The 14,367-nt window shown below is 39.7% G+C and overlaps 1 protein-coding gene across 10 annotated transcripts in view; it reads left to right on the forward strand.

Annotated features, from left to right (window-relative positions):
- TBL1XR1 (TBL1X/Y related 1) overlaps window positions 1–14,367 on the forward strand; it is a 170,807-nt gene that overhangs the window by 96,016 nt on the left and 60,424 nt on the right. The window lies entirely within an intron of this gene.

The raw sequence follows: 14,367 nt of genomic DNA on the forward strand, positions 1-14,367 counted from the left end.
GGTTGAGGCAGCCTAGTGTTCGGTCTACTGTAGTTTATTTGGACAGTTGTTTCTTGCAAAACTTTTTATTTTTCTCTTTTCAAGTTGGCAGCTGGATAATGACCCCTGGAGAAGCAGATGGGCTCCACTTCTGCCGCAGGAGGCTTAGTCAGTTTAGAATGTATTAAACAGAAGCCTCTTGCTGACCTTCCCCAGAATGCTCAGGCTGACCGTAGACACAGTGAAGAGATCACCATAGACAGCCCCTTTATATGTGGGGGCGGGCAGAGGAATGTTTTGCAAAAATAAAAACTAGAAGGAATGCCCCCTGGCACGTTCCACAGCCTTCAGAAATTCTATTCCGCCCCTGACTTCATCCCTGCCCTGAAATTCCTCAGCACCACCTGGCGTGCTAAAGACACCCCAGAATGCATCATGCTGCACCAGTAATGCAACAGCTGCAGGGGGGTATTGTTCTGTTATGGATTGTCTCCTTCTTCCCTCTGCCTGTTGGCCACTGAAAGGAGAGTGTGTATGTGGAGAGGCCATATGTGGAGAGATCTCCATTTAGAGCACCATGTGACTGGTGGCCATATGGAGAGTGATCTCTCCCTGCTCCTGGTAGCACTGTTCAGAATACCCTTGAAGGGACACATTTCAATATGCATGCTCAGCAGTGGGCATGGTTTGCAACAGCTGGGGAGTGGTGGAGAGCACTTCCTTTCATCTGACATTTTGGCACAGTCCTTTGCCAGTGCAAACACCCCTCCTATGCCAATTAGTGAGATGCTGTTAGTGGAAGTTTGTGCAATCAGAGCTAGACAGAAAGTGATGCCATAAAAGTTCCATAATTTTCGTATTCTCATCTCCTGGGAGGGAGACTCATAACCCCTGGTCTAGCTGGTATATGAGTGCCTTTAGAGGGAGAGTCTCATCTTTATGTATGAAGATAAAGGAGCATCACTCATACAAATCAGATGGTCCTTAGTAAACTTACTTAGATTTTAGTCTATGTATAGATTTTACAGGAAAGTGTGTGTCCATTTCAGTTTGCATTACATAATAGCAGCCTCTTATAATTTAATATGATTGTCCTAGCTACAGCTATATATAACTAAGGCTACATATAAGAAATTAATTTGGAAAAAAAATGCAATAAGATTATTTTAGCAATGGCTAAGGTGTCTATCTGAAGTAGGCTGAACTAGTGGGGTTTTTGTGTGTTTGTGCAATTGACATTTTGTCAGTAGGTGGCTAATTACTAATCTGAAAGGAAATAAACTGTAGATTGTACTTTCAACAAATTAATATTTAAGTATACGTTTTAAACTTAGTTTTCTGCTCATTTAAAGGAACTTTTAATTTATGTACAGTATGCATCCTTCTTTGCGTACAAGTTCGGTTTGGAAGGTAAATCCAAAGTGTGCGTCACTTATGTTCACATTTAAAAAGGTGTTTCAATTTTTACAGAAGCCAGAATGTGAAAGGCAAGAGTGGAGTATCCCTCAACATCACTTTCAGATGACAATTTCAATATCTAACAATGGCAATCAAGCAAAACAAATTTTAAAAAGCACCTGTGTTGAACAGAGGCTCAAGGGGAAGCAAAACAATGTTTTGGCTACCTATCACCTTCGTTTGTTTCAATAGAATCATTGTTACTACTGCATTACTAGTGTGTATAGGCTGGAATTTGAGGCCTCCCATTACATAGTCAGCTTGTACACAAATCAAAGACGAGTGAAGAGGAGTAGGTAGAAGAGGGAGGCTCTGAGGGGGAGCATCTGATTCTTCAAGAGCAGAACTGTACCTGTGCGCACACAAATTGATAAATCACATGCATGTTTTAAGCTCCATGTCTGTGGGGCCAGCTGGATCCAACTGGGAGTATCTCTTGGTGTTGTCTGCTAGATGGGGCACCCCACGTGGGATGTGTATCTTCTCCTACTTTGTCCACTTCCCTCCTGTCTCCTCTCCCTCCCATGGGTACTCATCCATAAATTGATAAGGCATCTGTACAGTTTCTGGCCTTTTAATGAATTCTTAAATCAGAATAGGGAGGGAGATGTTTATATGTGAACTGCCTTATAGTTTGAGTGCATATGATATTTATTTTTGGGAAGTTACTTCAATGGAGAGAGTGTAGTACTTTTATACTAACTAGGCAAAACACAAAGTGGTGTCAAGCAACATTTTAAAAAGCTTTGGATCTATTTTGTTGCTTTTAAAATAGTTTTAAATGCATATCACCAAAGTTTACACAACAGCACATCAAAATTGTGGCTCATGACTTCTCTCTTATAGTAAATGTCTGTGTGTGTATTTGTTTTAATATCTCATTACACACCCATATGCACGCTATCTGTCAGTCTAACTTTACTTAATGAGCATTGGAAAAGAAATGTTCACTTATGGGGGGAGAAAAAGGCTTTGTCTGTTTAGTTTCCTCTAATTATTCTTCATAACAAACACTTGTAATAACAAATTTAACCCTGTCCCCAGAAGTGTTGCAAGATTATAATATACTAGCTGGCACCTGTGAAATTCACAGGCTGATGTGATTGTATCATCAAAGGTACTTCTGACAGCAATCTTAATCCTCTGCATTCAGGGTTTCCCAGTGCTTGCTACAAGCATGAGAAAAACCTACTATTAGTGCCAAAGGTTTAATAATTAATTTAGTTATATGTTTGCCTTTAGATATTTTTACTGTACATTTGTGGTTAGTATAAGACTGTTCAGTTGACAGGATAAGTTGTTATGAAAGATAGTATAAGGCTCAATGTAGAACTTGCAGTTTACATTGCTCTGCTGGCAACAGTCATAGTTATTTGAAGATGACCTTTGAATTTCTCCTCCATTGCCAACCACCCAAAGGAATATTATTTGAATTTAGTTCATAGAATTTCATGGCTGTGAAGGGAACAATTAAGGGAAAAACCTCTAATATATACATATGAAAGAGAAACCCCTTATTTCCATTTTCTTGCAGTTATCTAAGTCTTATAAATGTAAAGACTTTACCATGCCTTTTTTACTCTGTGCATTCTCTTGTGCTCGTTCACTCACTTTGCATGCATTCTCACACACACACACACACACACACACACGCTTTCCTCTGTGGGAGAACCAAGTACAACAATTTCACTGGTACAGCTGGAGTGGCTGTGGTGAGGAGCATGGGCTTACGTTTAAGGCACTGCTCTGGGTTCCATTGTTGGCTCTGCCAAAGACGACTTCTATAACCTCAAAGAATTCGCTAAACCTCTCTATGCCTCTGTTCTCCAGCTGTAAAATGAGGATAAATGTTTTTCCCTAGCTCACATTGGTTTTATTGAGGAACCAGTTTTAGGCTTGGTTTGAAAGTGGAAGCATATGTAATCAGATTAAAATAAGATTCCAATGGTATAAAAAAGTTGTGTGAAATTTCTTTGTGGGTTTTGACTACTAGTTGTTTCATTTAATAAGATGAGTGGTTTTTAATACACAAATATGTAATGTTTTTGCTCAGTGGCAAATGGAGAAAAATAAGCCTTGTCAAAAGCCTTTTTGTAATGAGGAGGTAAAGTGCTGAGTCTTTGCAAGTGCATTTTTATTGTTTGGTTAAATTTGTGAATGAATCATGCTGCTCTTCAAAGCAAGGGCTTGAAACACTGGCTTGATTCAGGTTTAGCTGATAAGCAACTGGCTGGTTACAGTATCTTCTTTCAACCTGGTCAGGTCACCTCTGTTCTAACTTGAAACTCCATTGCTGTTATAGGAATCTCTTGAACCAGAGTGCCAATATAGCAAACTATGTGCTGCTGTTGTGATGTGATTTATGAACAAATGCGGGGGGGACTAGGTTAAAGCTACCCAACTGATACTCACTGAAACCTGAACCAGGAATTTAACTAGAGACTCCAGAGATAAATAAGTAGTGCATTAATCTTATTTGTCACAACTCCTTAAGGCAATTGAAAGATATCCTTGGTCCTCCATCCTTTAGAGTTAAAACTAATGTATATTTCCCTCTGACACAATGTTTGTAGAATGCTATATTAAAAGAAACGTGAGATCAATCTATAAATTTGAGAACTCAGTGCTGAAACAGCAGCCCTAAATTGTGACATTCCCCTTCCCCTCCGCCTCCCCAGTCTCAGCCACCTTCCACTTGAGGGTTGCAAACCCTCACTGGATGCCAAATGAAACTTAAGTCTGTCCTGACAGCTATCTGAATTCCAGTGATATGGCTTCAGTTGTATAATGATATAACTTGCTTCCTGCCTAACTTGGGTTCAGCTTCCACTACTTATTTGGGAGTGGCAGGGCAATTTAAAGTTCATTCTTGGAATCGATGCCCCATGCTGGAAGGGGAGTCTCAACTCTGACAACAGTCATTGCTCAGCTGATGGGCTGCCAGTGCAACATGAACCCAGGCTAGGTATAGAAAAGAGAGTGAATAGAGAAATTGGTGAACCTGAACCCCCTCAAGTTATATTATGTGACCTACCTGACTGGCCTGAGCAAAAGTTGAGGGGAAACAGTAGCAGGCAGAATCGGGCAGCCTCATGTTGGTGAGCTATAAATAGGCCACCATGCCAGGGCCTAACTACACTCCACTTCCTTGGCTCTTGGGCTGGGTTTGCGTATGAAGATTCTGCCTCTTCCTCCCACTCTGAATGTTCTGCTGCCACGTTTCCCTGCAAAGGGAGTAAAGATCCCAGTGCTGGGGGTATCTATTCTCAGCTGCCTCTGAGGGGAGACGAAGCTGCTGCTAGGAGATGATGGATAGCTTTGGTGCCCCACTCCCACAGATATACATATGCAGAGAGTGGTTTCAAACTTGTGGAGGGTGGGATGGTGAAAGGGAATATTTCTCTCTGCAGCTTTCACCTCGTCAGTGTCCAGGAAAGCCTATAGCAACTATTCTCTCTCAGTCCCTCTCACTCACATTGTGTTGACTCCATCTCCCTAGAGAGAAGTGAAGGAAGTGGTGGTAGTTAGGTACAATGGAGGTGGTTAGAAGGGGGGCATTACCAGTTTCGGCTCCCTGTGATACTGCTGAAGGAGCTGCTGAACCTGTGGCACGTATCCAAGCGGAGTGCACAGGGAATGGAGTGGCTTTTCTCTATGGGATGGTGATAGCGATGATGGCAGCTGCCATAAGCAAAAACTTGAGAGTAGGGGGCTCTGGAGGCAGGTGGGTGAGAGTACAGCTTTGCAAAATGGGAGAGGAGAGAGATTCCCCCCCCATAAATTGCACCATGAAAAAATGGTGATATTTTCCCCCAGAAAAAATAACAGACAAATAAGCCTTTTGATCACTTTACCTTTTTAAGGCTGCCATCGCAGCAGCAAGGGATGCAGACTTCAGAGATCTTTTTCAAACAAGTAAATGAAGCCGTGCTTGTAGTATTTGCAAGATTAGTCATGTAAGTTATAGAACACGTAGAGACAACCTTTTAAAAACTGAACACTTTAATACTCCAGTTTGGTAAAAGAGAGTCCTGTAAATAATGAGGATATGAATATAAAGGCTAAAGGCGTTAGCGAAAGTATTTTGAGTTATGATTAGGCAAAAGAGTTAAAACAATTGTTGAAAATGACACTTTTTCAGTATCTTGTCTCCAAAGCAGCCTGACCAATTAACTGTCAACTTTTCATGCACAAAATTGGGCCCTGATTGGAGAATAACCGTAGGAAATTTTATGCAGAAAAGAGACACCCCTTTGAGCCCTATCAGAAAAAAAGTATTAAGTTGAGGGCTTGGAGGTGGGAGTCAGAATTTGAATTTTAATGAAGTTTTATGGAGTCACTACTGGGTCTCCATAAAGCAAACCCTTCTTGCAACAGTCTTGATATTTATGCTTTGGTTTTAAATTTTATATCATATGGATCAAACGTTCAGAAGTGCTCAGTTTTGGCCTACCTCTGTTCCCTTTGAGTCAGTAGGATTTTATTCACTGATTTCAGTGGGAGCAGAGTTAGGCCAACACTGAGTGCTTTTGCAAATCCTAATCTGTGTGGGCAGGGAAGACTGGACTGTAAGTAGTGCAGACATTTTGATAGTGCTTGGAAGACTTGGTTTTTATTGTTCTTAACAAAATAAAGGAATCGCACAGCCATAGTGACAAGATGTCCTTATTTAATAGGGACTGTCACAATTTTTGGGTCTTTCTTATATGGGCTTCTATTAACCCCCACCCCCTGTCCCGATTTTTCACATAAAAATGGCCATACTGGGTCAAACCAAAGGTCCATCCAGCCCAGTATCCTGCCTACCGACATTGGCCTATGTCAGGTGTCCCAAAGGGAGTGAACCTAACAGGTAATCTAGTGATCTCTCTCCACGCTCTGACAAACAGAGGCTAGGGCACCATTCCTTACCCATCCTGGCTAATAGCCATTAATGAACTTAACCTCCATGAATTTATCTAGTTCTCTTTTAAACCTTGTTATAGTCCTAGCCTTCACATTTGCTGTCTGGTCACCCTACGCACAGCACAGTGTGGTTCAGATCCTGTTTACTGAATATATAACACTCAAGGCATATACATATTGCTGTTCTGGTTGGGTTCTGTGAACTTCTCAAACATATAGAACGTGGTGAGCACCATCAGAAGACTCTCAAACTATTTAAAGGAATACTATCCTATTCTCTTTCAGTACAACTTTCAGTAAAGTAAATCTTCTTAAATCTTTTAAAAGATTTATTATGGAAGTGATTATGGAAGTGACAGGGATTAGGAGGAGAGCAGAGTTAACTTGGAACATGACCTTGGTGTGAAAACTAATGTTTTACAGAGAGATTTCACATTAAATAGAGTTTGATTTTCAAATATTGGGAGAAGAGTTTTTGCTAACTAATATTCAATGATCTCATTATATTTAAAGATGTAATATTCCTGAATATGTTTTTTGTCTGTAGCATTTTGATCCTTGTATCGTTTTTATCTAGCAGAAGGTTTATAATTCACTTCTGCTAAAAACTGATGGGCTAGGATTTGGCTGAAGTATTTTACAAATGCATGGTAATGGAGCCACGCACATTAAGGCATTAGAAGTGACCATTATTCTAGATATCTTGGACCCTGATCCTGTCAGCATTTATGCAGTGTGCTTAACTGTAAGCAAGTAGTCTCACTGGCATCAATGGGACTATTCACATGCTTAAAGTTAAGTACATACATAAGTCTTTGCAGGATCGGGGCCGTAAGTGTTTCTTGGGTCCACATTGTGTTTAGAAATGTTTGACTTTTTTTTCTTTGTAGAAGAAAATTAGAAATACTATTTGTTCCATTACCAAGGAAATACCACTCATAACATTTATATCGTCAGTCAATAAAAACATTTAGATAGCATTTTATATGTTCAAAGCACTGTACTGACTTTGTACTATATTACGGCCTGTTCGTTTAACATATGAGCTGACAGTGTGTGTTTGTACTATCTTTATCTCTGAATTGCATTATAAAATTAAAATCCATGTTTGCCATCAGTAATATATTTGCTAACTGAAATTGCATTTTTAAAAGGCCCACCGGTGTCTCATGGAACAATTTTGAGACACTAATTAGAGATCATTTTATTTACGTGTTTGGCTTTCTCTAAACCACTTTCCCTGTTTTATTTTTTGGGGAGGAGGGGTTCGTTCCTTCAAGATGGAATTGAAAAGTGGATCTTTTTTGTTTTTTTTATATATTAACCAATCCCCTGTTTGGTAATGCCTTATTTTAATTTCTAATTCTCAACTTGATGGTTGGCTGCTCTCAGAAACAGAGGATAAGAGCAGAAGTTCTCAAATGTCATTAGACCGACCCTCTTCTGACAACACGACCCCAGGAGGGGAAGACCGAAGCCCGAGCCCCACCACCCCAGGCAGGGGGGCCAAAAGCCCAAGGGCTACAGCCCCAGGCAGGGGACCTGTAACCTGAGTCCTGCAGCTCAGGGCTGAAGTCCTCTGGCTTCAGCTTGAGCCCCAGAAGGTGGGGCTCGGGCTTTGGACCCGGGCCCCAGTAAGTCTAAGCGAGCTGTGGCCATCCCACTAAAACAGTGTCACGACCCATTTTGTGGTCCTGGCCTACCGTTTGAGAACCGCTGGATTAGAGCATCGTGCAGGGAATAAGAAACAGGAAGTAGATCAAACTTTTCAGTGACAAAGTTCTTATTTTCATATAAATGGGGGAGGGAGAGGTGGACCAGCAATTACGACAATTTTAAAATAAAGATTGGATGATCTTCTAAAAGATCGGCTCTAGGAATTATTTTGGGGAAGTTCTATGGCATGTGTATACAGGAGGTCAGATTAGAAGAACATAATGGTCCCTTCTGGCCTCAGAATCTACGAATCTGTGCATGTCGAAGTGGTCTCGGTGCCACTAGATGGGATAGAACACCATACCCAGAAGGTGTGTGGGTTACACATGCACAATAGTCTAAAAACAAAGCCCCTCTGCTGTACTGACTTCAGTGTAGGTAAACCACAGTGCTCGTATGGATTTCAGTGCAGGACTGGGGCTTACATTATTTTTATTTATATTTCCATTTTTATTGTGCGTTCCTTTTCTCCTCTGTGTCTGGTCTTTTGACATGCTCACAGCACAGAAAGAAAAAGTTTGTCAAATGTTACTAATATGTGTTCTAATGCTGAAGAGAACAGCAAGCCATTCTTTCTTCTTAAAAATAAAATTATATACTGTATTTTATACAGACAGTAGTAATTTATTGAGACATCAGTAATTTTTGTGCGAACAGAACTCAGTTTTTGTAAATAGAGATTTTCATACTACTGGGTCTTGCTTTCTTTATAATTACATTTTAAAAAAGCTAGCATAAAAAGTTAAACGTTCCCTTATAAATCACAAAACCAAATCAAAAAAATTAAACAGTGGTTTTAAGCTTAAAAAATGTATAGGCCCAATTCCACTAGAAGCAATATTTGAGTACTGGTCATCTGAAAACAGGCATTTGTAAAGGAATTGCTGACACATCTTTATAGCACTGCAAACAATACTATAACTCAGAAAAAGACAAACTTGGATTTTAACAATATTTATAATAATGTTCTGTCAACAAACGTTTTTCTTTGTAACCAAAGGTTACTTCTGCTAACTGAGAGGAATCGAGTTTACACAGGATGGCTGAGTCTATGCCAGTTTATCATCTATCTCAGTGAGGTGCTGCTTCTCTAATAAGGGTGTAAAATTCCATGCTGATCCAGCAGCATGTCCTACTGACAGCTTAATCCTGCATAGTATGGTTTGGTATGGAATCCTGCCATAAAAGTCCATTAACTGTTACAAAAAAAAAAAGTGAAAGCTACTGAAAATATTTATTAAAAAAACGGAAAAAAAAAAAAAGACATCTTACACTGCAGTGCTTCGCCAAACCAAATGCAGCACCTTTACCTCTGGCTTTCTGTGGCTGTCAAAACCACCTGCATTTAGAGTCCCGTAATAAGAGTGTCTTCATCATTAATTTGAAGCATATAAGTAATATGTATTTCCCTCTTTGTTTACATTTTTTAATATATAGACACATTCAGCACTAGAGAGAAAATGTTCAATACTGCATGGTATATATAATATATGTGTTGCCCTTAATATTTTGTGCCTGGCTTCTGCCTGAAGTAGAATTTTTTTTTCAGAATGTTTGAGTCAGTAAGTGTGAGATTTTTCCCTTCATCTCATAAGCTCCCCTGCTCTCCCTCCCCGTTTTTGTTTTTGTTTTGTTTTCACAAGGCTGCCATTTTGCAGCGCAAGAGACTTGGTTTCACTGCAAGAGCTGTGCAAGCCAGCTCTTGAGGTTTTCCTTTTAAAAAAGAATTTTAGGAAGTTAAATGCAAAAACTAAAAAACAACTTTCTAGCATTATGGCAATGTTAAAGTTTCAGGATCAAATATTCTTTACGAAATTCTAAAATTCTAATATTCTGTCACATTGCATGTAATAGAAGTAATAGCTTCTATTTAAATATAAAATCTTTGGCCTTGATCTTGCAAAGACTTATGCACATGCTTAATTTCATACTCAGAGTCAATGGAACCACTCGCTGTATGAAAAGTTAAAGTTCCTAGGTCTTTGCCAGATTAAGACCTTTGTTGTTATTGGATACTATAAAATAGATGGGATTTGCAACAAGGCAGGGTAAATACAATTTTAGGGATTTCACTGACTTTTGAGTATTTAATCTTGTAGCCCTATGCTGTAGCATTAAAATTAGTTTTCGGGTTGGTGTTTTTCCATTTAATTTTATTATTCAGTTACAAAATTTTAAGCTATGGATGTTTGTTAGTAATAAAAACCTACCATCCTTGTCCCATTCTCAAAACTGCAAAAAGTTAGGACCAGCATTTCAAAGCTATACTTAATGAGTTAAATGGCAAAAACTGTGCAGTCCTGTTGCCTGTCCCCCTTGAACTTCCAGCCCCCATATTGCAAGTGTACATTTGCATATTCTGCAACTCTGTTAACATGTACAAGTGTTGGTTGTGCAAGGGTGATGTGCACATTTTTGCAGGTGTATGTGTTTCACCCCCTGCTCTGAAAATGTTGACTTTAATTTCAGTATGTTGTAATAAAAGTAGAGGTACAGTTTACCAAAAAAAATCACAACCCAGCTTTAGATAAAAAGGAGGTTGTGAGTAGACTGAGTTCCTATGCTGTCCTCAAGACCCTGAGTTAGTGTCCACAACACTCCCCCCTCTGGCTGTATTGGTGGCCCAAAAATAACAACAACATAAACCCTTAGCCTAAGCTTCCTCCCTGAGCATTGCTTTTCCTGGAGCAGGGTCTCTTATTTAGCATCATCTATGTACTTAGCTTTCTATGGTACTGAAAAATAAAGGCTGCCACTTAGGGTTGCCAACTTCGTAATATTTAAAAACTGGATCTCCAGCAGGAGTGCTGGAACCTCCCCTTCCCCTCCCCTTCCTCTTGAGGACCCGCCCTGCCTTGCCTCTTCTCACTGAAGCCCCGCCTCCCTGTTTGCTCCTCTTCCCCCTCCCTCCATCGCTCACTGCTTTTCCGCTCCCCCCCTCCCTCCCAATGCATGGGTCAGGAGAGGCTCACCTGCAGAGCCAGGGTTGGGAGCTGCAGCCGCCCAATGCAAGTAGGAAGTGGCCCTGGCTGAGTAGGTGCTGGCACGGGTGATGACTCGGTGCCTCCACGCCTCTCCTGCCCTCAGTAACCAGACTTTGGGAGTCCAGCCACTAGATCTGGGCAGACACCATCAGGTCCTCTTTTCAACCGGACTTTCCAGTCAAAAACCGAACACCTGGCCACACTACTGCCACTACCCCAAAGAATTTACAATCTAAGGGTACGTCTTCACTAGTAACGTTAAAGCCACGGCAGCGCTTTAACATGGCTGTGTAGTCTCAGCACCAGCCCTGGGAGAGAGCTCTCCCAGCACAGTAAAAAAACCACCCCACGAGGGGAGTAGCGCTGGAGCACTGTCTACACTGCTTCTTTACAGCACTGAAACTTGCTGTGTTCAGAGGTTTTTTTGTTTTTTTTTCCACATCCCTGAACAAGGAAGTTGCAGCGCTGTAAAGTAGCAGTGTAGACAAGACCTAAAATACAGAAACACTGAAAACTAAACAGACTGGAGCAACACCACTGAAGTTGGCTGAGTTACTACCCTAGACGATCAATATAAATTACAGTAGCATGTGGCCAGTTGTTTAGGGTCTATTTGAAATACAACTTGGTTGCGTGGTCACTCTTTTAAAATCTTGTTGAATAGGTGTGCCTTTTACCTAGTCCGTGTTTCCTCCTCTTTGTGGCAAATCAGTTGATTGTAAACAGGTTTCCTGTTGTTGTACTAACGGAGGCTAATTGATGGGTGAATTTCCAGTATTCTGTTTGTACAGTTTTTTGTGTGTACTCTATGGGGAATTGTAAAGAGGAAAGGGATTCCTCTCAAACTGGCTTCTGTTCAGTGCATTGCTTTTCTGTCAGGCCTCCGTGTTCTGTCTTGCTTGGCATCACCACAGCAAACAGTATGAATTGGTAATATGAAGCATAATTTTACTATGAAAGTAAAATACTTGCAGTTGTAACTAAAAATTTGGAAGTTAGTATAGCTTCTATAAACATTTCAACCTCTTGCTTCCCCTGGTTTGCTTAGACAAAAGGATCATTATCCCGTTAATGATCTTAGTTTACTAAGATTCAGCCTGGAGTTAAATGTTATATCTGAGATATAAACAGTGTTTTATAATAACTTTTTGACATCCGCTTTAGCAGCACTAGTAGGTGCTGATGCTATACAATTCACATCTCCAGATAGATTTATAGGAAGGCATCAGAACAACAGATATTAAACTCTAGCAGAAAATTTAAATTACATTGGTTATGAGGTCAGGACCTTTTCTTTCAGTCATGAGCCACTATGGATAAGCATGGCTAGAATGAAGAACTTGTGACACTTTAAAAGTCCACTGTTACCCATTATTATCCCTGTGATTCTCTGCTTTCCAGTGGTAGCATTTTTGTCAAGCCCTGATAGGTCATAATAGTTTGGATTTTAAAACTTCCATTGGTCTCTCTGGCCTTAAAATCATGTAATTCAGATTGCTGCTGCTGTTCCCTGTTTTTCCTTCCCTTACACTTCAGTTCCAATATCATTTTAGAACCCACTGCCTCGGACTTCTAGAGGTAGAAAACAAGGCTCCAATCCTATATTTGGATCCATTCAGGAGGGCCCGATTGCATGATAAGGACCCAAGTGTTGTATTGCCTCTGAAAGCTTGATGCCTGGCTTTCAAGTGGTGTAAAGCATTAATCTCTAACTCTAGTGTCTCATTTAATATTAGCTGCTAATATCATGTCCGAATTGAAGTGGGTGTATGAATTAGATATCTATTAACATTTAATTTATAAATTACAGACATCTTTGCACTCTGAGCATATAAACAATTCAGTACATACAAATAATACAAAAATACATCAAGGTGTGCTAATGCCATCTCAATGAAATGCAGCCTCATCTCTCTTTCTCGCTTAGTTCTTTCTGTAGATTAAAAGATTCCATCCATATAGAGTGTTTCAGCTGTCAGGAATGCCAAAGGGGAACGATAGCTGTTGGCTTCTTAAACCTCCTGTCATGAAGTTTAGGAATGAGCCATGCTGGTGCAACCTGTTTGGTCATTGATTTGGATTACAATGCATTAGCTAGATCTCTTGGGAAATTTAAACGTGTATCAACTGCTGATAATAAGACTTAGGTATATTATAACTGAGTTATTTTAGAGGTCAAGGGTGATTGGTTTTAAAATGGAAATTTTGGAATACTAAATGCCCTCTGATGTATTTCCTTTCATGTTTTCAGCCCTTCATATACAGTAACTTTGGGAAGTGTATGTTATCTGTGATGTCTTTTTCTATTTTATGGCTTTTAGTCCTGCTTAACTCAGTCTCTAGAAAATAATTAGCATTCATACCCATTAGCCACTCATTTTTGAGGTTTTGCCTTGAACTTTGGCCAAAATTATCATGAGTATTCCATTACAAATGATTCTTTTACTACTAATCTGATCCCAGTCTCACTGAAAACAGCATTTTTCTGAAACAGAGATTCTTATAGGGACTTTTGTGGAGCTTCTAACCTCCACATGGACTCCATAGGGTCTTTTGTGTAACGTGCTGGGTTAAAGGAATTTAAAGAATCCACAGGCTTTACATTTGCTTGGTTTGTGAAGCATGGAGACTCCCTTAAAGTCCATTTCCAAAGTGGCCAGGTTAAAAAATGTTGGAACAGTTCAAGTAAACACATAGCCATGATTTGCAACACCTATAATGTTAATTTATATGGTGCAACATAAATAGTTCTGTGACAGGGGAGCCAATTTTTTTCTTGACAGCTTTATATTTTAACTCTTGCACCTCTATACCTGTGCAAATTCCTGTATAAAAGTGGAGATGAAGCTGAAGAGATGAAAGTATCAGAAACATAAAATAATAAAAACCATAAGAGAACATCCATAGTTGCCATATTGTTTTGTCATCTTGGAGATTATTTTGCCATTGTGGTCCACACTAAAGTAAGTTGTTGTCTCAGTACTTAGACATTGGTAATGATTAAGTTGGATTGTTGTAAAATTCTAGGTAGTCATCCTGAGCAGTCAGCCTGAATGGAATTTTTTGGCACTTCTAACTTTCTAATCTGAAACTAATGCTTGTGTTTTTATCACAAAGGCAGGAGGCAAGAATAGAGTTGAAACTTTACTTGGAATTTCCTTTTTTGAAAAAAATGAGCATATACTCCTAAAGCAATTAAGATACATCTGTTTGTGTAATATTTTAGTTTGCCCCTTAAGTGATTTATAGGAAACTGGGAATGTTGCTTTAATAGATTCAATAAAAAGACAAATAGAAAAATATCTGTCTTTTATACTTTTTCCGT

The sequence above is a fragment of the Lepidochelys olivacea genome (genome assembly GCF_965140295.1).
Source record: "Lepidochelys olivacea isolate rLepOli2 genome assembly, chromosome: 9".
Lineage (NCBI taxonomy): Eukaryota > Metazoa > Chordata > Testudines > Cheloniidae > Lepidochelys > Lepidochelys olivacea.